The sequence below is a fragment of the Lagopus muta genome, chromosome 6 (genome assembly GCF_023343835.1).
Source record: "Lagopus muta isolate bLagMut1 chromosome 6, bLagMut1 primary, whole genome shotgun sequence".
Classification (NCBI taxonomy): Eukaryota; Metazoa; Chordata; class Aves; order Galliformes; family Phasianidae; genus Lagopus; species Lagopus muta.
The window spans coordinates 41,333,021-41,359,408 of NC_064438.1; the positions used below are offsets into that span (position 1 = coordinate 41,333,021).

The following is a 26,388-nucleotide window of genomic DNA, read 5'->3' on the forward strand; positions in this document are numbered from 1 at the left end:
GTTACTTCTCTGGCTAAAAATCTTGGTAATAATTACTAGACTCAGCAACAACAACAAACTAGAATATTGTTAAACTTGCTGACTGCCTTTAAAATTCTGTTTGGTCCATATATGATTCTATATAAAATTGCAAGTAGGTGAACTTGTTATGTTAAGAATCAGGCAGAATCTTCAGAGCTTTTCTTAGTTTCAAATGTTTTAAGCTTAGAAGTCTCCCTCATCTTCTCAGAATACTGTTATAATTTAGGAAAATCAATGGGAGGGCTCAAACACAGAAAAATGTCCATACATTTTTTACCGATAATTTACATATTGCCAAGTTCCAATGATTTGAAGTCCTGAGCTGAAGATCTGAGAATGGGGAAAAAAAGGAAAAAAATCACTAATTTAGATAGAAAGCATTTTTGTTAAAGAGAAGAGCAAAAAATATTAAGGTGAATGTCTTGCAAGACAGAAAGTAAAGAAAAACCTGGAGTTTTATAGATATATAGATTTGAATTTTAACTCTCACTGAGTATCACTTATACTGTGGAAAGTGAATCTTAAATATACAAAAAAATGCTCTTAATCTGATTTGGCTACCCTGCACTATCTTTAAGAGGTGACTGATGCTAGTGAAGGCCAACGATAAAATTCAACACTTCTTTTTATGTAATTCATTTTGAATTTTGAAAAAAAATGTTACCAACTTTATAAGCTTCATTTGAATCACTTGTTCTAATTCTTGTGCACTATTTTTTTCATTTTCCATTTTCATACTGGATGAAAGTTAAGAGACAATTGTGATTTTGTTCTGTGCATTGCAAAATACTTTAGTAGAAGCTGACATGAGTACTGGGAAGTCTATGTAGAGAGGGAGTGAGAAAGGAGAGAGAAGGGAAATTTGGAATGGAGAAAGGGAATAGAAGTAATCCATTTTTTTTCTGGGAAAGCAGATTTTTTTTTGTACTTCAGAACAGAGAATAATTAATCATTCAAAACCAATAGGCTCTGCTTTTTCATTTTAATTCAGAAATATCTGGCTGTACTGAAATTGATAGAACTTGGCTTGAATAAGTTTCCAGTGGTATCGCAAATAGCAGTAACTAAGGAGAAGTGTGCAGTATGTGATTTGGGAATGTTATTTGTAGGACTTTTTTTCCAGATTCTTGACACTTCCATTTGAAAAGCAGCAATGTGAAACGGCAAATGGAGATTTCCTTTGACTATCTGCATAGAGAATACACTTGGGAAATGTGAGGAAACTGAGGAGCATACACAAACTCCCCTAAATACATGTAATAGCTTTAGCCTTTTTGCCTTCATACAGTAGTGTCTATTAAACCTGAGTGAAATCAGTTTGCTTGTTTTTCTGAAGGAAAAAAAATATTACTTAGGAATAGGAATTAGGAATTATGAAATAGGATCAACAGATGAATTTTAGAAAATTAACTTGGATTGTTAGTACTTCTAACAAAGAATCCACACTAGCACCTTCATCTTGTTTTATCAGTGTAATTGCTGGCCTCTTACAGGGCTTTGTAACGCAGATCTGACTTTCCATGGAAGAAACTTTTGACATAAATAGATGAACTACACAGAACAGACTAACGGACTTAATTGTGTGCTCTGATGAAATCTGCAATCTCCACTCCACACAGACTCTCCACAAATTAATCCCTTGTGAATATGTCTTAGGAGATTTAGTGTAGAGGTGCTTTGAGATATATTCAAAACCTAAATAGGTCCAAGGTTAAGGTTTAAAAGATTTTTATTCACTCTCTCACTCAGTTCCCTAGTTTTTAGTACACTTACCCATGATGAATGAGCTTTACGATTTATGTTATTTTACATACATTGATTAAAATAATGTAATTCTGGTAGCATCTCTTAATATTACTACTTCTGATTTTGTTATAATTTTTAAAATGCATTGTCATTAAGAATTGTGTGTTCAACACTCGTTCTTTGCCCTTTGAACGGCTCTAATATCAAAGAATATTTTTCTTTTTCAACCTTATTAATTTCTAATTTAAATATTTTTTGCTCAAATTTTGGATCACTTGGGAAAACAAATGACAATGACCAGGATACATGCATTTAGATATTTTGTTTCCAAACTTTTATCATTTTTTATCATATGTTTGTCTTGGTGTTTTCTCAATTTGCGGAGAGCTTGAATGATAAATGTGAACACTCTGAAATATTAAGATGTTTGGGATTTCACCAAATTTCTGTCCATCACTTAATGCCAGAAGTAGAGCTTGTTTTAATTTGCTGTATAGAAATTATTTTCATACATTTTTTCCCCTTTGTCTCTCTAGAGTTTACTTAATATAATTTGAATAGCAGAAGGAAGCCAATTGAAAGAAAGCCATCCAGGTCCAAAGACATTTTCCATCACACTTCAGATTTAAGTGATTTAAACTTAGTTTCAATTTACATGTTGGATTTAATATCACACTAATTGCATATTAATTAAATAGCAACGGATCATTTACCAGCCCATTTAAACCAGTGTAACAACAGCTGCATATGAAATATGCAGGCACTATAATTACGTAGTCCTTAAACCTCAGTAAATAAGCCTGAATAATTATTAGTAATTCAGCAGTATATGGTAGCTAATGCATCTTTGCATAAATTCATTGATGTACTTGCTACAAACTTATACCAAATAATTCTCTTGAGTCTGTGCTCCTGTCTGTCTACGTAATCACTGGGAACATCATAAGGCTTGTCTCTTCTTACTTTTAAATCACTTTAAACTGTGTCAGAATCTAATAATAAATGAAAAGATCTTGAATTGAGATATGTATGCAGATATATTTAACTTGTTTGAAGTTCACCTCACAAGACTGATTAACAAATGTATTTACGGTGTGTATTGATTGTGTCTCCACTTAAGATTATGGGCAAATTATTAGCAATAGTAAATGCCGTACTGCTAACATTATGGATTATGTCAGGGGTCATGAACTGAGAATAATACTAGAAATATTATGTGAAACTGGCCTGTGTTGTTGCTTCAATAGAGGAACCAATAAGTGAGTTGTTGCTCCCTTTGATTTCCACTGAGTGAGATCAGAGCTGGCAGAGACAGTGATTGATGGCTATCATAAGGACCATTAATTGTCTCATGGTCATAGTGTATATATTTTTTCAGCCAAGTGAAGAATGGATTTAAAAAGCAATCAGGTGTTTGTGACTTGAATTTTGGAACATTCACATGTACATCACTTAAAAATAATGATCACTGGGTTTACAAGATTACTTTATGTAAACCCCAATTCAAGAGCAGTTTCCTGGTGTGGTAAGATTCTTTTAGCAGTACCACCTCAGTTTAATCACTCTCAGCTTTGTAGAAATCTGGTGTTTTAAGAGTTGCTTCTCATCCAGGGCTCAGACAGAGAGAAGAGCAGCCAACTCTCAAAACTTTAAAGAAAGCATAAAGAGAAAGGAAGAATTCTTCACCTAAATATTGGATATCTGAAGAGAAAAATAGGATGGAATAGTCTAAAGGTGCTACCCTGCTAGTGTAATAGTTAAATAGCCTAGTTGTATGAATATTTGGGAATTAAAAGGAGTTAGCCTACTCTAATGCTCTATTACCTAATTAAGGAATTGGGAAATGTTCTTTGGACTGTGGAAAATACATTAAGCACTTTTTATGAGTATAACTTATGCTATTTCTTATGCTCTTTTCAAATCCAACTTAGTGTTTATAAAATTTGTAACCTTCATTTTTGGAGGGTTACTTAGTTGTGGCAGGAGGAAAGAAGTTATATCCTTACCTATAGCCTCGTTTTGTGAGGAATCCAAAATAAAAACAAACAAAACAAACAACAAAATCTATTTAATTGGAATGGAAATATACCTCTGATTAGATCAGAGTCTTTACAATAAAACAGTTTTAATACTGATGTCTAATTCATCTCAATATTGAGATGAGGAAAGGAAGAGGTTGAGAATTCTCAATGTGTTGCCAGACAGCAATCAATCACTTACCTCCAAGCTTCTAAATACTTAGTTATTTTTCTAAATACTTAATTATTTTTTAATTTGTCTTTGTGGTCATAGTTATATACCATGATATAACTTACTGTGCAGTTAATATCAACATAATTAAGTAAAATTTTGAAGAAAATAAGGGATTTCCTGCAGGCAGCAAATCAAAGGAGGAGAAAGAGGGCCAAGTTCTTGTTTAATTTATATCCTGTCCAGCATCCCAGGGTTCAGTGTTGCTGTTCGATTAATGATTTCTATAGTTAAGTGAGCTGTACTACTGTACAGGGAAAAAATATAGTCTGTGACTTTCATGGAGAAACACTGATTAGCGCAAGTCCAGGGCCTTATCTTTTGCTGACCAAGATTTTCAAGAGTATTGATTGGTTTGTTATACTTCAGTATAAACCATAGCAAAACAAAAGGCTATTTAAACTGGTGTCTTACCACCAGCAGTAGTGAGTGCCACATTTTCAGAGAATGAAGCAAATTTCCGAAAATCTAGCTAAATCTAAGTTATTATAGTAGGCTAGAATGTAATTTCTCTTCATTCTTGACTATATGATGAATTTTTATGCCTGAATCTATGTCTAGGTTTATATCATAAATTTTTATCCAACCTTGTTTTTCAGTTCATACAATTCTTCATGTTAATATTCCTTATCCTTTTTCATTTTCACAAAGTAGAAGGAAGCTCTCAGAGTATGATTGAAGCTCACAAATCCCAGGTAATTTGGAAATAAGAAGATGTTCTAATTAGAAGTGGCTGACCTTCTCTCAGTCTTTTTGTCCCACCAGGAATGACCTTTCAATTTGCAACTTTCAGTTGGCCTTTTCAGTTTGGAAAGCTATTATACATGATCCATTCTCAGCTTCACAGACAAACACTATATATATAAATTGTCTGATCGAAGCTGGTATTTTGTCAATTTTGATAGGCATGGATTTGCTAACCGCAGTATAACTTGCCATAACAAACACACTAGCTGACTCAAAACAACAATCCCAAAGTCATGTTTTAATGTTATAACACTCAAGACCATCCTTATTATTGTTTGATTTGATTGTCATTAAATTATAGAAAGTTGAGAAAGTTAAAAAAAAAAGAAAAGGAGAGGTTGTGGTGTCTCCTTCTCTGGAGACATTCAGAACCAGCCTGGACATGTTCCTGTGTTGATCCAAGTATTCCTGCTCTGGCAGGGGAATTAGACTAAATGATCTTCCAAGGTCTCCTCCAATCCCTGATATTCTGTGTAAACTGAAATATCTGCTGATACGGCAGATGTTCTATGACCATTGAAATATACAATTTAACTACACTTTTTTTTTTTTTTTTTTTAAAGAGTTGTCTCTTACGTGTCTCTTTTTTTCCCCAACCTTGTGATCTAGCTTATCTGCATGATCTTGAGAAGTTTCTTATGTCTTGGTTGAGGGAAAAGCTGAGGTAAGATTTGGGACCTAAATACAAGCACATGTTCAGAGATAGTCTTAATTGCATAGTCATACCAAACTTGCAGACTCGTCATTTATTCCTTGCATAGAGAATATGCAGGCTAGATAATCTGTAATTTACAGCAGTAAAACAGTGAAGGTATCTGGGTGGTATTGCAGGTTCTGGGGACTATGTCTGTTTCCTCGTCATCCATTACACTGGTATCTGCTAATGCATTTCAGTTTCCACTGTGAGTCCTACAGTGATTTTTTAAACACTATATATGCACTATTCTTAGAAAATAGCTATGATTCTATAGCAGCAATTAAATATCAAGACATTTTTGGGTTCTGGATCCTAAGAGCCCTGTACCTTAGTTCTACCCTATAAAATGAGGACAATTTTTTATACTCCAGAAATAAACTCATTCTTGAAATGAAACAGATCTGTTGGTGAAAACAAATTCATTCCACCCTTGAAGCATCAGAAAATTGTTTTAAAAAAGGCTTTTCTTTTGGCTTTTGGATGCAAGAAAAAATAAAAATGTCAAGTAAGGCAGACTTTGCAGACAAACAGGAAATCTCATTATTCTATTAAATTATCAGCAAAACATGTATGTTACAGCCAGTCTAAAAGTTTCAGCTTTTTTACCATTTCCATTGAGATAAATATCCACAGACTAATAGAAATAGAGATGCTTTGGAAAGTCAATGGGGAATATCAGAATTAACAAAGCAATCCCTAGAGTTAGGCTCTGAGACATTAATTGGAGAGGCATGCTTGACTCGCCAAGTTACCCGCTGCATTCATTCTCTGTTTAAGCAGACTTCAGCTTCCAGGCCTTGAAATTGGGAGGCTTTGCCAAGTAAATGAGCTGAATAAGATCAAGAATACACACACACACATGCACACACACACACACACACTCCTTGTGCTCTAAGTCAATATTCAGGGCTCTACAGCATGAATTACTGTGGGAGAAAAGACTGGATAAACTAATGCTAATTTCTGACAGTGTTGTTCTCTTAGTTCTAAATTGAAATTATAGCATTTAAACTGGTGACACTAAGTATAGCAAAAATTAATAGTGGTGCTAATTACTTTTCAGTAAGTTAAGTTTGTAGTCTTTTAAACTGCCTGGTACAAATCAGTCCTATGTGTAGGATAAGACCATCATAAATCAAAAAAGAAAAATCCCATGGAGAGATAAAGATGGGAAGATATTTGTGCAGTCTCAGCATATTACAGTTCTAGAAGGAGTTGCATTAGATAGCCTTCTGGATCAGGATCAAGCATGTGAGCTAGTAGTGAATTAGTGGTTGTTTCAGACTATCTGTGGATAATGAAAGTTCACTGCTGTTCCTGAAACTCTCCTTAATGTACATGATAAATTTGCTGCTGGAGCAAAGAAGGAATAATTTCAATGTGCTTTTTTTATGTGAACTGTAGTTTGAAAATGATTTGGTAAAAGAGAAGAAATGTGGAAGAATACATTTGAGACATGGGTGGTGCATGGGGATGAATATTTTATGTATGTGTTTTACGACACCTTCATTGAATTTTGGATGCTGAGATGTTTCTCAGAGTTGAAGACTTCTGTCATTTATTTACTGAAGTTTTGTTGAGGAAGAGGGGAAAAAATTCAGACTGTAAATTGGAGGTCCATGAATTGACTTGTTTTGGACTGTGACTTCATACAACTAGAGTTTGACTTTATTTCAGCCATGAAACACATTTACGCTTGACATACACCCCAAAAGTTACACAAAGGCCAAGGCTTACAAATCACAGACACAATGGACTGTATGAGCAAGGGATGCTGAATTCAGAAAATGTGCAATTGCTATCATTGACTCATGCTTCAGCTCTGTAATCCTTTGTGGAAGGTCCTTGAACATCTGGATAAAGCAAGAAAAACATTCACATCTGAAGCTGTGTCCACTAGATGCATATATATGTATTTATTCTGATGTGATTCCACATCAGTTGCCATTTACCTGCATGCCACTGCATTTCTTAAGATATATATTCTTATCCTTGTGCTACTATTTCAAAGTTTTTTTCAACCTGTGTGTTCTTACTAGATTGGCCTGAAGATCCTCTTGAAGTATGAGCAATTAAAGAACTTCTCACTTCCCCTTTATTTTACTAGTTGTGTTTCAAGTTCAGATTTATTTTTCCTCTCTCACTCATCAAAAACTGCCAGCTATGTCATCAAATTCTCTCTCACACACATAATCAGAGTCAGCTATGTCATCTCAAAATGTGCATTTATTTAGCAAAATAAGACAGATGCTTTTATGACCACAGAGATTAATATTAATATTTTCTAGTATGTGTAGAGTTTAACCTTTTTAATTTTAACATCACAGCCATGCACAAATGGGGGCTGCTTGTCGTTAATTCTATATGCAGTGTGCAGCCTATGGAAGTGCTTTCTTTACTTTTAAATGTATTGCCTGAAGCTGGCAGACCTGGTCAGGAAAAAACAGCACACTATGACTAAGCCTCTAATTGCATTTGATGAGAGGCTACATGAGAAGCAATAAACACAGTATACTCACAAGCCTGACTGCTTTCCAACTATGTATGTCTTCACAGTCATTTATTTTTGTTTTTGTAAAATTGTGTAATGACTTATTCTTTGGGCTCTGAGCGTAGATGTTATTTGACAAATGTAATATGCAATAAGGTGTGAATTTTGAGAGGAAGAAATTACGCTGCATATTCTGCTGCAGTGCTGTCCCCTATGCCATCTGTTGTAGATGTAGTTGTAGCTTTGATGATCTTGATTGGCCATAATACAAAATTGGTGTTGCTTCTGTTATTAATCATTCTTCAGCATAAAGGACATTTCATGTTGACTGATGTGACATTAAAATTTAATGACATGAGCTAATACAACTCCAATACTTAAACTGTATAAAAATGCAATCCAGTGGAAAGTGAGCTTCATGACATTATATCAGAACAGTTTCTCTATGTTTTCAAGGTGATTTTTTTGGTTCACAAATATTTCTTAGGTGTTGACAGCATGAACTTTGCATAATTACACTAAAACATACTGGGAGTTGGATGCTGAAGAAGACTACATAAAAATGTAAATGTAAATATCAAGATAAAGATTTAAAAAATCACTGATTTTCCACAATTGGATTGGGAATTCATGGATGTGTACAATTACTGTTAACAGTATCTTCACTTGATAACATCACTTTATCAATAATTAAAACTGAAATAAACTGGAGAGGCAGGACACCAAACTCTCAGACATAACTGGACAAGTAGAAGTGTATAGAGTTTCTCACTTTGCTAATCCACGTTGCTGATTTCTGGCTCTGTACTTCCTTTTCACTTAAACTCAAAACTTCCTTAACATAGTCCATTTGAGGTTTGATGTCTCACTTTTGATGACCTATTGATCTATGGTGGACGAAATCCCTTTTCATCTGAGAGTCTTTTTCATCCATTTGATTGGTGTAGTTGTCAACCTTACCAAGGTCAAAGGCCTGTTGATAGATAAAATCAGCATTTATATAGAATCCTTGGGAGGTCAATATCTTCATCTTTCAACAAAGGGGAAATAAGTCACAGAGTTTATTTATAGCCCTTTTCTCCTTTTTTTTTTTTTTTTTTTTTTTTTTAGCTTCCCTTTCTTTCTTAGACTGTAAATGGTCCAGATTCTTAAATGGATTTCATAATAAAATTAAAAAAAAAGAATAGATGTCAACCACATAACATCTTAAGGGTCTGCTGCTGTGGAGTTTCAGATTACTATAAAGATAGAAACTAGTCATACTAAAATTAGACCTGTCTTTTGTGTTCTGAGATTCTGGTGTTTTTATCTATTTTTAGTATGTGAGAGCTTTTGGTGTCTAAAGGGTATACTACAAAGCATGATAAATTAATCTGTACATGGAAATAGTTTTTGTTTTGGTTTTAACTTGGTATTAATATCATTTTCAGCTCCTTAGATGAAGAGTCCTGTATAATCATAATTTGCTATATTTTAAGCCAGAGCACCTCTGGGTTTTCAAAAATATCTATTTACCTTTTCTATACAGAGGCAAGAACAATTTAATTAATTCTTCAAAATCCTTGCTGCATGACTATTTAGTATAAGCCTTAAACATCTTCAATAGTCTTGTATTAACAGAGACAAAGCTAAAATTGAAAAGTTGTAGAAAGTTGACAGTGAAGTACTGACTAATGTGTTCTTGGAAAGGTTCCTCAAACTCCACGCATATTGCAAGTTGGACAGACATTTAATTTTTTCTGCATACTTCCAGTGAGCTACAGTGTATTTAGTGATATATTTATTATATTCTTTCCGGAGTAGGATACGCATTTCAGGAAGATATTTTCTCTCTGAGAATTATTCTTGTTTCAATTTACAAAGATTCAACAATGAAACTTGTATGAGTTTGTGTTACAGGTAGTTCTTTAATACTTTCTCAGGCAGACAGGAGAATAAGTACAGACAAGGTGTTGCAATTTAACATTATATTTCTGAATAGAAATTTACTACTCTGAAGAGAACAAAAAATACTGTGAGAACAGGAATTGTATTTTTAAGAGTGTAAAAGCAGTATAAATGCCTTATTTTTACTTAATATGGCCCTTTAAATAAATCTTTATGTTGCACTAACTTTGCTTGTATGTCCATGCAGTGTTTTGTTTTTATTACATTCTTGCACTGAAAACTCATGTGGAAACAAGTAACCAAATGAACCACAGGCCCTTTCTGATCTTAGTTTCTCAAGGCAGATCTCCCCCTTTTATGGGAAATGATGAGCTAACTTCTTTTTCCACTTATGCCTATGCTTGCCTATATTAAAATAAATACTGTTAAATGCAGACTGTTTAAACAACGTTGTCATAAATGCAGTATTATCTAAGTCTTGAACATAAAAATTTTTCTCCATTTTAAAGTCATTTTAACTACATTGATCAAAAAAAAAAAAAAAAGTTAAAACATGTTTTGCAAAAGCATGCAGAGCTTTGAGATGAATACCCCTTGATGCAACTAGTCTTTAGATTTTTTAAGTCGTATTTATGATAGATTGCATCATTCATAGTAGGCCATACTTACAATATGTTTTATCAGCCGTGTCTTAACACATGACACTAATGCTATCACTTGTTAAAAAATTCAGCAAGGGAAATTTACTGCTGATATATGTTTGCTGGTGAATGTAGCGCAGAGGCTTCTTAAGGTTTCAAATTAAGCCATTACCCAAATGAGCAAATTAGGTACTGTCAGTTGTATATAAATATGTTACTTCTCTGAAGAATGAATCTGGTTTATACTAGCTTGGAGGGAATACTTTTAGTCAGGACATATTCTGGAGTAGTGGAAGAAGTAACAAGTATGAAAATTATCAAACTGAAAACATTTTTTAAATACCTATTGGTGGCTTTTCAGATGTTCTTATTTATTTATTTCTCTGCACAGCAAATTTCATTTACTACCTCTCTCATTTTCACATCTCCCTAATGATATCTGCCTAGTATTGATAATTAATCCAGATAATGACACTTCTGGACATGATGCCACATCTCTAGACATTGAAATATGTCCAACATGCCATTAAAATCCCATTAAAGCTTTATTCACCAGTCCCAAACTAAAAATAAACATTGATGGTACATATGAGAGAATACTTATTGCATTGACCTTGCAATGCACGTTCCAAAAGTGTATCACAAAGCACTTTATTGATGCAATCTGAAACAATATTTTATTTATTTTTATTCCAGGGAAAACACGAGTTCTATTTTACTTCTCAGATTTTGTGTCCTCAGTTTTTAATCTGCTTCCCAACAAAAGCAGAGCATGCTTTCACGCAGCAGAAGAATCATGTCCTCTGGTACTTGGTACAAACTCCTCTGTGGGTAATCATAAAAGTGCAGTTGTTCTTCCTTTCTGCTCGGATTTCAACTTTCAGAACTACACTTCTATGCTTCACTCTAATTTCAGCTCCTTTACTTATTCCCTTAACGTCTTATCACAATCTCTTCTTTTTCTTATTCCCACAATTTTTAACTAACTTTTCAAAATTTTTCTCTTCATTTAGCCTCCTTCTTCCAGAGCGTTGCTTTGAAGACATACCTGGTTTCTTATTTTCCATTCCTACAGACAGGCTTGTCATTTTTTTACAACCATTATCCTTTTATTCAATCTTTTTCCACCCCACTCCTTCCAGTTCTTTGTACTGTTTAATGCTTTTTGGAATCATGACACTATCTAACCTATCTAACTATCTAACATGATAATTAATTTCTGATTGTTATGATTTTGTATTTCTTAGAAGCTGCAAGGAAAGTAGTGGTGTTTTACCTCCTTTACTAAAGGAGAATCCTGATTTAGGCAAAACCTTAACTCAGTGCGATAGTGCATTCTTAAATAGAAAGTGGCATGTGTTTAGTTTAAATTTGGCCAGAAAGACTGAGTTAAGTAGACTGCATTACAATTCAAAGATTATTCGTGCTATGAAACTTGGCAGAGATTTTGCTTTAATGGGAGAAACTACTGAATATCAAATAATTAATCGCAAGGACAGTTATGTGCAAACGTAATACAGTGCTAGCCTTCCAAGGATGTAAAGAAGTTTCCAGAGAGAAATATTTGAATAGCTGTAATTATACAGCTGACTGTTTAAGTACCTTTATTAAGTATATTTTTGAGTAAAAATAGATAATTAATTTTAAAAATTCCATCAGCATTTTTTTTCATGCATTCTGAAGCAACGGTACTGTAGGTCTCATGGACAATCGATTTGTTTGCTTTATATGTAGTGAGTGATAGTTTGCCTCCTAGTTCAGACTAGCTCAATATGCAAAATATGTCTTTAAATTTTGTTGTAGCATACTTAGCTTTATCAAAAGCACCTCAGTAGTAAATGTGAAAATAAAATAGAAGGAGTTAGGGGAGATTGATCAGATTAACTGAAATGAATTTGGAAGTTTTATGTGGAATATCAGCAGGCTGATAAGTAACACCAATCTAGACCATGACTTTGTGTGGCACAGTGATGTAGATATATCATGAAATTCCCCTCTTCACTATAAAATTCATGACTATACCACCTATGTAGCTGAGCAAATGAGGGCATTTAGCCAGTGTTCTTTCTCTTATTTTACTTACTACACTTGTTTCTGATGTTCACAGATCTGGACTGAGATTTTGAAGACTCCAAGGCAGTGAAATTAGAAGATGAAAGAGAGGGAAAGAATATTAATTTATCAGTTTTGTCTTGTATGAATATATAGTCTAAACAAATGCGTAGCTTCTTAACTTGATTTTATCTGTTTTGTGTTTTAACAGGATTTTTTAAAATAAAATATAGAGGAAAATTTGAATATGTAATGGTTTGGCCCGCTTCACTCTAGTTCTGTGACAGGGGGCAAATGTCCCTTTGGCCCCAAGCCCCTGGGAAGGGGTAAGAGGGGTAGGGAAAAAGGTGGGGAGATGGACCTAGATGAGGATAACAGCAGCAACGATCTAAGGGAAAAAAACTTAATTTACTAAATACAATAACAGAATGTTAGATAATACAATATAATACAATGTGATTGAAATTGATGCTAACAAATAAAATGAGAGGGAGTTTCTGAAACTGGAATCTTTACTTTAATGCTGTAGGCAAGATGGCCAGGAAACAAAGAGAGCAGAAAGACAGTTTCATGACTCCCATCAGTTTTATCTTTCCCTCCAAACAGAGAATGAAAATGGAAAAATGAAGTCTTCTGAAAGTTGTAGTTCACTCTTCTCTTCTAAGACATGTAACCAGAACTATTGACAATCGAAAGAACTGCAGCATTAACACTTTAATTTCTAATGCACTGCATGATGTTATGATTTGAAATGCCGACCAAAAATTATAAAATCGTGACATATTGATGGGTGAAGAGGGAATTAGCTTTTTCTTAGGAAACCGTATGACTATATGACTTAGCAGAATTACATATAAATGTTTTCCTAGCTGCCTGCCTATAACATAGCTACAGTATTTCTGTACACATTGTGTGAGTATACAGCATAATTTTAAATAACTTCTAAGGGAGTAGGTAATTAATATACGCATCCTTGTTGATTTAAAAAGTAGCTGTAATTCTGTTTTGAAAATCGGAGCCATTTTATTTCTTTATGTAATTGCTTCAAATTCATGTCATATTTATATAAGTTTATAACAGAGACAACATATCGTTCATGGACAACATAAGAAGTATTTGGTAACATCTGAAAAACACAGAAGTTTCTACAAAGGGATCTTGCTGATGAAAGTAAGTACTAATTTAAAAGGTCAAATCATATACAAATCTTTATTGCCATGATTACAGTAATCAGAATGCATTATATAAGGATAAGATGTTCCAAATAAGATATAGTGTCATCAATGGTGAGATTTCAGAACACTCATAAAAACTTGTAAATTAACCTAATTAATAGTCTTTGTAGATGAGATAAGGAATATAATTTTAGGAAAAAAAAAAATGTGAACCAGTCAGAAATACATAATATATCTGCTGAATTGTAATCCAACAACTTCATCAGTCTTCAAATAATAGTGGTGTGCGGTTGTGAAAACTCCAAATGTATACTATACACTAATTCAGCTTTTTTATTTTGTTATTAATTACCCAAAGAAAATAAAATCAAGAAAAAGTAAAACTTCTTAATAAATTCTTCTGATAACATCCACTGAATACTTTATATTTATTCTCAGAATCTGTTTGGTCAGTTTAGAATGCGTAAAGATATTTGTTAATGCTTCACTGATCTCCAATTGTGCAAATTACAGTTATATAAGAATCTGAGTGAAAGCCATTGTGTGTCTAATAAGGAAAATTAAGTTTTGGAATGTCAGAAATACTGGGTTTGTTCTATATGGTGCAGATTGATCAATTACATGTCATAACTGCTTGACAAAGTGATGATAAATATACATCTGTGAATTATACAAATAATTTTGAATTTAGAGCCTTTCAATCAGGTGAGTTGAATCCTTATATTAAGTCCACTTCATTTTCATTCTACTTCACAGAGATTTGTATAGCAGGCTATCTTACAAATAAGAAATATATCTGCTGGTCTTTCCACACAAAACGAAACAAAATCAAAGTGAAAAGTAGGCTGTCATCCTGCATTCCTGTAAGTGGATAAGAATGGATAAGACAGTAAAAAAAAAAAACAAACAAACCCACAAAACAACACATAAAGAGAGGTTATAGGAATTTACTCAGCTAGCTGAAGTTCTTATATTTTTGTAAACTATTTCTCCTATTTTGAAGGTTTAATCAGGAATGAAATTTGAAGTATCGCTACAAGAATATTGCACCGTAATTGGAAAAAGGAAAAAAAATCTCATAGCCTTCTGTAAGTACACCCCTAAAAATAATTTCAAAAGAATAACCTATAATAAATTTTTTTCTAATTTTTTCATACTATCTGTTCTAATTAATACATATACAAAACCCATGTGAAACTTGTAGATAAAGCATACAATATTCTGCTGTAAATGCTGAAGTCATACCACATTTTAAAGTGAATTCTAATAATTGTACCTCCATAATTCACCTTCTGATGAACCTCTGAATATATATTAATTGTTGCATTAAATCTAGTAGTAGGGCAAAAAATGCTCATGTTCAATTCCTATTTCTAAGGTCAGCATGGGCATGGATAAAATTAATATTTAGGAATAAAATACTTACTCATCTTTTGTATTTAATAGATTCATTTATCACAAGGTAATTATTACTGCAAAATATTTCTATTAATGTCCACTCAAATGTTTAAATAAAGTCACGTTTTTTTTCCCCACATTTTATTTCCATTAACTTGTCAGGCAATTAACTGTTAGGGAGCATTTACAGAAGGAGCTTAAGCAGAAGTGAATATTGAAGAAAAGGAGCATTGAATTTCTAGACACTGTGACTTTATCCACATGTTAATCAAAAATAATCAGTGGTGAAAGATCTGTTGAACAAGAAATACATGAAGATTAATTTCAAATGCACTGTTCATGTTTATCAGAGATAGCCTTCATATATTTAAGAAAATTCTTAAGGACACATCTCAAATAGTAAGAAGTGATTTATGATATGACAGGTTTGCTGGGAAATATGCACATGGAACTTGAGAACATTATTCTGTTGGGGATGGTACACCTCTGGAACACTTTTCTTTTTGCCTGTGTATGAATTTTCAGTAACACTTGAGTTGAGATTCATAGCTGCAGGCTAGCCTAATGCAGAAGTATTAAAAAAAAAAAAAGGTACAAAATGGTATGTAGCTGGTATGGTATGTAGACTTAAAGTCTAGCTGGATCTTCTTTAACTTTGTCCTTCAACCTTGCTTCTGATACAAGAAATTGCTGCACCTAGTATCTTTACTTACCCATTGTGCTTTACTCTGTTATTCATGTTTCCAGCTGAAGAATTTATTCAGATGCCAGTTTTTGTGGTTTCACTTTTTAGCAACAGTCTATCCCAGGCAAACTGTTTTGGAAATTAAAACAAAATGTCTCTTTCCCACTTGTTTAGAGAGATTTTTGCAAGGTTATAGGTATGACTTTATGTACAGAAACAGGGATTTAACATAGAGGAAGATGGTTCTAGATAAAATATCAAACAGTACAGCATCAGTCCTTGTTTACTTATAGTTACATATTTCAGGTGGAGGAAAAAAGGTGCCTGTGAGAACAAAAACAAGATCAACTATTAGTCATGTGAAGCATAAGCTTATCCGTCTAGAAGGAAAAGAACAGTTTTAAAAAAGATCAACAAGAAGAAAAGGATGATGATGCTTAGAGATGTTTTTGATGAGATAAAGGACAGAAATGATCACTGCATGAAAAATATTTAAGAATAAAAATGTGTTTCAGGTACACATTTGGAAAACAATGGAGAAAATAGCATAGAGATAAGACTATGAGTAGTCCTCTAAATGTTATTTTGCTGCTGGATGCAGAAACAGCAGTACAGTGGGTTAAGAAGGTTAATCTCTGTACTAGCAAAAACAATGAAAAATAGTACAAAGCCACCTGGTACTTTAACATGTGCTCTGTCACACAGTTGTGCTAGGTTTAATTTTTTGTATAGGTGTTCCTCGTTAATGGAAAATTCTGGACTGATTGATGGAATGTATGGATTTTAGGTATACATTTTTCCTTTTTTTCTTTTTTTTTTTCTTTTTTTTTCCTTTTTTTTTCCTTTTTTTTTTTTAACCCATTAGAATATCTGAATACTTTATTTCTAATAATGTTCATCTGTTAATCTTTGTATGTGATGAAAATCTATGTATGCAGGAAAGCTCAAGGCCGATATGTTTTCCTGACAAATTCACGTCACCTCTTACTTATCTTTTTATTAATAATTATGTATTTCATTATTTTTTTTCAGTATTCTGTGAACCCCAACTGGTCTACACCACTTCAGTTTTTCATCTCAAATCTTTTTTTTTTAATATAGTCTCTATGGCTACGAGTCATACTATGTAAATTTAGGCAACAGATTTAATATATGTGTCTTGCTGTCAGAGATTCGAATAATGCTGAATAACTTGAATTTCTAACTTCTTGTCACTCTTTCAATTATGTTAATAGTTTGATTCCTTTTGGTATTCCTAGTGAAGGCTGAAGCTAAAAAGACATTAGACACCTGGAGTTTGTATTGTCATTTGCAGAAGAACCTTCTGCAGAAATTCATTTTCAGTGGAACAAAAACCTATGCTGTAGAGGATACATTTAGGTTTAAAAAAATACATGAAACATTCTTGTAGAATGAATTTATTTTCGTGTTGCTGGTTAGGGTTAAAAAATACATAGCTTCTTAATATTTTGTTGGTATCTGTATATTCACTTTGCTATCAGACAGGATGCCTTTTATACCTCTCTTAATCTGCCTTCTCTAGCTGTCCCTCTGTGGAAGTGAGCAGTAACCTTTAACTTATTGGGGAAACTGAGGAACTTGATTTCTTAAGACAGCTGGACCACTTGCCTCTATCATATCGTCTTTGAAATATTCTGCACCTTCCCAGTGTTTGAAAACAGCTTAGAAAAAAAAATTAAACGAAAATAAACTGTTCCTCTCTTTTAAGGTCAAGCAAATTACACAGTGTTCAACTTGGCCTGTCAGGGCATTCTGTCAGAACTATATGATACCTCTGTGTATTAATAAGCATATATTTGTCAGGTGCTTAAAATGACAGAAATAGAATGAAAGAAGATCTCTAACTCAATTAAAAATGTTTCTGTATGACCCATGTACTCTTTTGTTTTGCCATCATCCTTGCAAAATTGGGGTAATTAGATGTCAATTGCAGCGTGTAGGAGTTGACAGATGAAATATCTCACTTGAGAAGGTGAGTTTGTCCAAGACTAAGAGCAAAAACGTAACTAGATTTTACACACTGAAAAAAAGCACATAGCAATCAAAAGTTATGAGACAATTACCTGACTTCTTTGCTCCAATGCAAATCATAAGCAATTTCACAGAAACAGACTGAATGTTCTTTCCCTTCCACTTCCCATCATCCTTATATCTATGCAACCTGACGCAGAAATACCTAGAATCAGATTAGGATCAGAACATAAACTAGTGCAAAGCAATATGACGCCTCCTGATTTTTGTGAAGACATCACTGTAAACACAGTAAGTAACCCTTCTTCAGGTGAACTAATCCATTTATGGCTAGCCTTTCTCCTTATTGTCTTAGAATCAGGTACCAACACTTAGAAGATATAAACAAAATCTAATTTCTATGTCACGTATATTTTTATTATTTATTTATTTATTATCTTTTTTATTATATGAGCTGCTGTGCACCGTATCTAGATATGTTACATTTTTTCCCTTGTCATTTACTTTTGTCAAACATAATCTCACCAGGAATATTTTGCAAAATGAGTTCATCTGAGCATTTCAGGAATCTTTGATCCATTCCAAGATCAGTATTTATTCAACAGGTTAAAAAGGAAATTATAGCCTAAGGTCAAACTCATACCAAACTATTTTGATTTTGGTTAGGAAAGCTAGAATCAATCACTGCAGTAAAACCTTTAATTTACATTCTCCATCATTCTGCTGTTCCATTTTCTACTGACTTGACTGCACATTTGCTACAGAGCAGCATTTAGTGAAGAAGAGACAGAGCACTGAGCCGTGGGCAAAGTGTATCATGTTTGTTCTGTTTCTCTTCTTTTTTCTTTTTTTTTTCCTAGCTGCTCATATTGCATTAGCACTGGAAACATTATTTATGTTCTCTCTTATATGCATGTATATTGGCATGCAGAGATCATATTCTCTAAATCATTTCTGAGTAGAGACAATTAGACAGAAGTTACAATGAAATTCATAGGGTGGAGATGATTAGCACAACTCTGGTTTTATTGGAAGGGCTAAGAAAATTCCCTAGCAGCATTACAGAGTTTGCCAAAAGCTTATTTCTGGGGAAAAATAAATAAAAAAATTACTGCTGTACTGATAAAGTAAATTGTATGGGAACTGTTGAATGATGGCCTGAACCACTGTTTAATCACTTGATGCAAGGACTGAGTCAGCTGTGGGAGCACTTTTCCCATTCACTTGTGTGATGGGAAAAGGTGGAGCCTGGCTCCATTTCTCTGAGACTCCAGTTAAGGTCTGACTGCCACTGAGAAAAGGTCTCTTTCTGGAAATTGCTCCCTTTGGGGTTTTTTACTGTGAACCTAGGACACAGCTGATGGTTCATTTAGTTTTGATTGTCTCCTTCTACCATGATAATCTTTCTAGTTCTGCAACCTGTGAAATACCAGCCTAATCACACTACTCTGCTAATTTTTTATTAGTAGATTGTACAAACATGTTAATGAGAATTTGGGAAGTCAAAAACTACTTCTACTATTAATATAATTACCCTACTATTATCCCAACATTTTAATTTAATGGGAGGAAGAATGTGTAAGGCTTTTGGGAACAATCGTAAGTTATGGCATTAAAATTTCTCAAACACAAAATCTGTCTTGTGGTCCACAAAGAAGATTGGCTGAAGTTAAGCAGGCAGTGAAAGTGTGAGTAAGGAAAGAAATCAGGGAGCAGCTGAGAGAACTTAATGCTGAATGGAGGATTGCACTTGCTCATAGGAAGTATTTGTCTTTTCTGAATGGGTGGCCAGAAAGCTCATTTAGGTAAGAGTTAAGTGCTTGAATTGGACAAAAGATGTGTCCCTTAATTGGCTTTTTAATTCACAGGTGAAAAAGCATCTCTTCAACTTGGGTTGATTGGGAAAAGGGAAAGAAAAAGAAAGAAACACAGCAACAGCAACAAAATGTAACACAAGAAAAAACTAACCAAAATCCTCATTTTTGTGAGCACTTCAGTGTTTTGAATACATGATGCACAGTCAGTCCATCCAGGCCTCAAAACATTGAAGATGCTTTGAAGGAAAGCTATATTGATTTTAGAACTATGTTGAGCTATGAAGCTTTATGTTTTAATCCGATTAAGGGGAATTCTCATCAGGTTTCCTAGCTGTGCTGAGGTTCCACTTCAGTGATATAACCTCTATCTGCTTTAAAGGAATCTAGCAGAGCTACAAGATGTGGAGAGTCTGAATTTGGAAGACTGAAGTTCTGAAATCACCCAGGGAAAAGATCGAGACTGTTTTTTTCCCCGTGATGGTGGAATGTACTTCCCTTGCAAGCAGAGAGGAAAAATTGCTTCCCAAGGTAATGAGAATAGTAGCTAGATGCTGCACCAGGGACAGTTCTGCTACTGGTTATGCTACACAGACACAGGATGTGAAATCATCTGAATGGAATATGGAACCAAGCATCGCCCTCATGCAAGGAGCATTCTGTGAATGTGTCTCTTTTCTGACCACATTGCCTCTCCATTCTCATCCAGCTTTTCTGAAATGAAATAGGAAGGCTTAAGAATGCCACTGAAAGAACACAGGGCCTGTGACTGTTGGCAGTTTGTGTATGATTAGAGTCTCATCTGAAGCTGAGGAAGTCATTCTGTGGTAGCTGAGAGAAGCCACCTTAAAGAAGAATGCTCGCATATGTGATTATACATATGGGTCCAGCCATGAAGGTAGTGTCTCCTAATTTAATATGTTGGCCCATGATGTCAGAGGCAGATGTTGGTGGTATAGCAGGAAATGTTGAACCTTCCCGTCAGTATTCTTTTATGGATTGTTGCTTTGTGACAGATGACTGCAGAGTGGCTCCTTCAACAGCTGTTCTTTCCCTAACACCATGAACGTTGTTGCCATTTCTTTCCCTGTGTTATTTAAAAATTTCATTTTTCCAGGCTCTTCATGTTCTTCAAGCGTTCATATTTGTACAGATGCAAGCACATCTTCTATATGTTGTATTGTATGTTTTATATATGTATATATGTGTATATATATATATACATATATACATATATATATGTATATATGTCTCTTGTATGTTTTAGTGTTGTGTGAGAGAATATCGTAACAGCTTAACTGTCATGACTGTCTTGCTTATCCAACTTCGTGAGCTGCAATCCCTCATCTGAAAAATAATGGCAAATGTGATAGAATTTTTTATGTAGTTTTGTCTTTGAGAGAAAAAACAGTGAAATTCTGACAATGGGAGCTGCTGTAATTTCACCACATGACAATGTTTTAATGGTATTTTGTGGAGAACAGTTGATGGTGTCACACCATCAAACTTTTAAAATGAAAATACATTGTCCATACCCAATAGTAGTACACAATGTAATATTAGCATATTTTGTAGGTATGAATGAATTTCTAGGCCATTTCTCATTGTAACCTGCAGATTTTTTTTAAACTTAAATATATTGCAAAGAGTTTTCTTTTACTTCTATTACAAATATAGGTATTTTCTCCACAAAAATTTATATGCTACCAGAGGAAATTGGTACTAAGCTTAGTTTTATTAAATGTAATATGTATGTCCCTAAGTTTATAAAACCACAAATTGTTGGCCAGAAACTTAGAGTCTTGTACAGTTAGGCAGTTAAAAAATAAGTGTTTTGTTTGTAACCATAGCCTCTCAAATGTTCATCTCTAGTATGTTTTACAATAGCTTTCATTTTGATATGCAAATTTTGTGCCTAATTTAACTCCATTCTGCACATACCCATTTTTTTCTTTATGTTGATCTTTCTCTATCTGCAGGAGGCACCTGACTTAAAAGTGTATGCAGACTAATGAATTTAGTCTAGAAGATTTTTATTTGCCCTCATACTGTAATGAATTTAGGCACAATCTGGTTTATGCATGATGTGCTGCAGGTGGGTTTAAAGGTATGATGTTTTTGCAAATGCATTATTCTGAATGTTATTTATTTTGTTTTGAAAAGACATGACCTGCATTTCTGTCAGCTACACAATTTATTTGTTTATTTATTTATTAATTAAATTGATGTTTCTCAGATTTGCCAGAAGGGATGGGGAGAAGCAAGAATTTAGTCATGTATTGCTAACAAACTGTCTATAACATTTCTGTCAAAATTAAATGCAGCAAACCATCAAATGACATTAAAGATAATTATAGAGTGAAGAATTTCTCCCCTCCCCCCACAGAAAAGTGTCATGTGTTCATGTATGCACTAGAGGGCAATGCGACTATTACAATTTTGGCAGGGGTATTCCAAAATGTCTGTCCCTGCAACGTTTTGGTAAACTTTTGTAAGATATATAAAACATATATTAAATTAAAGTATACTTGGTAAGATTGTTTTAGAAATATTTCAAATGTACCTTCTTGCTAACAGCTCTGACTTGCTAGCAGCTCTTACCCTGCTTCATAGAGTGGCTTGTGTAGTGAATTTTGCAGATAAAACACAAGAAAAAAAAAAAACAAAAACATGGACTAAACTCTTTAATTTTCTTCCATGCCTTAGGGGAAAGAAGAGAAATAATTCAGAATCATTGTGAATGAGCTGGTAGATATATTACTTTACAGTTAAGCAAAACTGCCCAGTGTGTGAGAAGTAAAAATGCATTCAAATTGTTGTAGACATCCAGCCTGAAATATCAGGCAGAGGTATTTATGGTAATTAAGATAAACAGGTTGCCAGCCCAATTTGTTGATGCTATTCACTTTCACAGTGCTCTCAGCACATTGAGGCTCTGAGTCTGCAGCACAATGCTAATTCCTAAGCTAATTACTATTTGCACATGAGCTCTTCAGGATGTATGAGACTAACGGGAAGCTAGGTCCATTCTGACTTTGGAAGGTTTTCTAGGGAGATCAGGAGAATACAGAGAAGCATTAGAACTTGTCTTTTCTGCACCCTGCAGTTCTGCTCCCCACCCTCAGGTATCTGCTTACAAAGCTTAAAAGAATAAACTTATAAGGCACCAGAAATAAAAACATCCCTTCATTGTCTTTCCTGCAGTGATGAGAGATATATATTCTAGATGGTAGACAGAACTGCTTTGCAGATAAATCATCTTATTTCAACATCTCAGTGGTAGATAATAGATTCCCCTCAGAACCACATAATTAAAAAATGACATTTCTGCTAGTGTGCCAGCTCAGCATTGCCATTGCCCCAGGATTCTGGGGATACAGAGGCCCTGTAGGGCACAACAAAATAAATCTTACATTATTAATGGGGACATTGTAAGGTTGTTTTAACAAAGATAAAAATCCTTTAGAGGAGTGGGGGGGACAGATTATGTTCCTTTTTCCTGCATTTTTTAAAGGGGATAAGATTAAGGAAATCAATTTATTAAAAATACACTGAATGAGAGGAAGCATATGCAGAATAGCAGTTGAAATTAAGATTTTAATTTCCATTAGCATCTAGATAGCAGCGTTTTGGCATGAGTCTGGAACACGCAAGTGAAGGACTTGTTATGGGATCTTCCCTGTACAGTCTTCTGTTTGTGGCAGTAACTACCATTGCTGTCCTTTAACTATCAAGAAAGCAGTCATTTTCTTGTAGCTAAACTTAGTTGTTTTTAATACTCATAAGGAGTAAAATTCACCATTAACATGATCATTAACATGACGTGGGTATATTATTGTGGGGAATATAATTGGTCTAGCAGCTTTTCCTAGTAATAGTAAAGGTGAAGTTCTGGACTTTCAGGTTGGTTGGTGTCTGGTGTCCTCAGATTCACAGTGCTCACATGGGTTTAAAAAAGAAGTTTAAAAAAAAAAAAAGGATTTTGTGCTTCTAACTTAAACAAAATAAGGAGATATCCATGAAGGCTAAGAAGTTTGCTTCAGAGCAGGTATAACACTCAATGAGAGTTCTGAGAGAATGATTGCAACCTCATGTGTGCAGTCTTCCTTTTCATGTAGGCAAAGAATAGTGCAATTCTTTGCCTATTTCAGGGCAAAGAATTGAAATAAACTGGAGACCCTTAAGTGTCATAAGGCAGTCTGCAGTCATAAGACAGAACTCTCTGACTGCAGTGTTTTGCCTGAGCAAGTTTAGAGTGAATGAACAAGCAAAGATAAAGCTAGAATCTCCTTGTACCTTCTTTGTACACTTTAAACCTTTTCTCCTCTAACAAAGCCATTTCTGCATTTCTTGCATGGCGTTTGAAATGAAAAGAAGCCAAGAAAAGAAATACCATCAGTGATTTTGTCATTGCTGTTTCAAATGTTGGCAACTATTGCTATTCACTACTGAGTATATTGCTAGCATAAGCTGCTAAATTGTCATCAGTGTTATTACTGTTATTACTGACATCTGTCTAGAGCTTCACATCTTGAGAAATTATACTGTGTAGATCTACTGTATAGCCTAACAAAAGGCCTGACTCTGCTCTCCATTCTACATCTGAGGAATGCTATTATGAGCAGCCCCATGGGGGACTCTTTCCTGAGTAAAAGCAGCAGAGGGGTGACAATTACAATGTAACTAGTTTGCAGTGTGATGAATGTGAACAACAGGTCATTTTCCTCTGAAATAACAGCATCTGCTGGGCCTGAATTTTGCCATTTCTGAGGCAAATATAACAGTAAAATGTTCCAGAATTTCAGTAGTCATTTTATATGGATTAAGTCCATTGCAAGGAAGGGATGAGGATTTGCTTTATCTGCTAGGAATTCAAATGGATAATTTTAAGCAAAAAGTATTTAATCCATCTTGAATAAAAGCCAGGCTCTCTATCCCTATGATATTTAGAAATTGGAATAATGAGTTGTAGAACGCTAGAGATGTCCTTCTAACAACAAAGCGAAAACTGTGGGGCTAACTTCATGATAATATTTTGGGTGACCATTGCCCTGAAACACAGTAGCTAGTGCTGAGGTATTCAAGTGTGTGTGTGTGTGTGTGTGTGTGTGTGTATGCATATATATGTACACAAATACATACATACATGTCTATATACATAAACCTTATATCTTCAGTCAGCAATGAACAGAATTGTTGGGTTTCTTGTGATGCAAAGTTTCTTGAATCTAATAAAATCTGTAATCACTGAGAAATATAGACAGGAACATAAAATGTGAAAGAGGGAAAACTCACAACCACTGTGACTGAAAAAAATAAAGGGAAATAGTGAAAAGAGGACTGTGGGGAGGAAGATGGTTATAAATTATATTAATGTATATTACTAGTTTTAGTATAGGTAATGGAATGATTACTGGTAACCTAAGGATCAGGAGACTCATGAAAAAGGAGGTGAGAAGATTTCTAAAAGGCCAGGAACTTCAATTAGTAATGGAAATCCTTAAGAGTTCATTGAGAAAATTCTTTATTCCCACACTTGCCACTTGTGATTTCTAACAGAGATATAGTGGAGGAAGAAAGTATTTGCGTAAGAAGAAAGGAAGATGTAATGGAGCTGATCAGGAATGGATCAGAAGAAGAAAGCTAATCAACTGCAATTAATGACAGATGTGAAAGCTTTAAAGTCATGTAGGAGCTTTCTCAGAGCTGAAAGCATCAGAGGAACCCCCAGCCAGACTGCAACAAAAGAAAACTTGCTGCTAACCTATGAGCTGGATCAGCTAAATCATAAATACTGAGAAGCATACCTTAATAATACTCCCTAACAAGCACTTGTGTGCCCTGCTGCTAACGCTATACTTTAAGAGCAATGACAAAACAAGTTAAAAACCAAAGTGAATCACCTCTTTTGAGTGTTCTTGAGCACTCATATTCTTCTTTTCTCCCAGCACAATTCCTCTGTCACTATGATTAAGTCTCTGGAATAGTTTAGCTTCATGTAGTATTTTTGAAGGCTGTAATCCAGAATGATATTAGTAATTGTCACCAATGCAGCAGGTCTTCACTAAGAATGCTCCTAATTTAAGTGAACTATGGTAGGGCAGACAAAGGAGAAAGGTCTGTGAGCAGTATTTTAAGTGATAGGTAATGAAAAGGAATAAAAGGCCTTTTAAGAACTGTCACCACTGTGATGGTATGCTCCCTCCCTTTCTCACTATCCCCTTTCTCCTTCAAGCTTACCATTACACACAAGACCTCACTTATGCCATAATAAGGTGCCCATAGCCACCCTCAAGGCTAACAACTTTCAAAGTCTGAAAGAGCACTATAGTCTCAAACTGAATGTTCAAAGTTCTGATAGCAGACACCTGGTTGAGCAGCTAAGGGCTAGTTCAGCATGTCTCGGACCCGCCACCACAAGTTACCCATCTTACCTCATAAACAGTGAGCAGTCCACCAGCCACTTGATTTTTCCTTTATGGATTTTTCCTTGGCTTTATGATAGGATATATTCTTCAGTAGCGGTGTGAGTTGGGATTATGCTTGCTGCAGAGATCTCTTACACAGTGATGTTTACTCTTTCCTGATCTTGATCGTCATTAAATGACTGATCAGATAAGATTCCTTTAAGATCGTGTTTTTAACTGTATGCTTATAATTCCCTACATGTAAACTGTTGCTTGAGTCTGAAACTAGGGCTAGATTTTGTTGCACCTAGACTTCTCTAGGAAAGAATTTAGAAATTAAGGGGCATCCACTCTGAACCTTTTGACTCAATTGGATCATGGCCTG

At 34.5% G+C, this 26,388-nt stretch overlaps 1 long non-coding RNA gene across 1 annotated transcript in view; it reads left to right on the forward strand.

Annotated features, from left to right (window-relative positions):
• LOC125694355 (uncharacterized) overlaps window positions 1–26,388 on the forward strand; it is a 93,612-nt gene that overhangs the window by 29,007 nt on the left and 38,217 nt on the right. The window contains exons 4-7 of the long non-coding RNA XR_007377523.1: window positions 13,603–13,702; window positions 14,711–14,795; window positions 19,651–20,494; window positions 21,576–21,691. This is a non-coding gene — a long non-coding RNA (uncharacterized LOC125694355). The remainder of the gene's footprint in view (window positions 1–13,602; window positions 13,703–14,710; window positions 14,796–19,650; window positions 20,495–21,575; window positions 21,692–26,388) is intronic.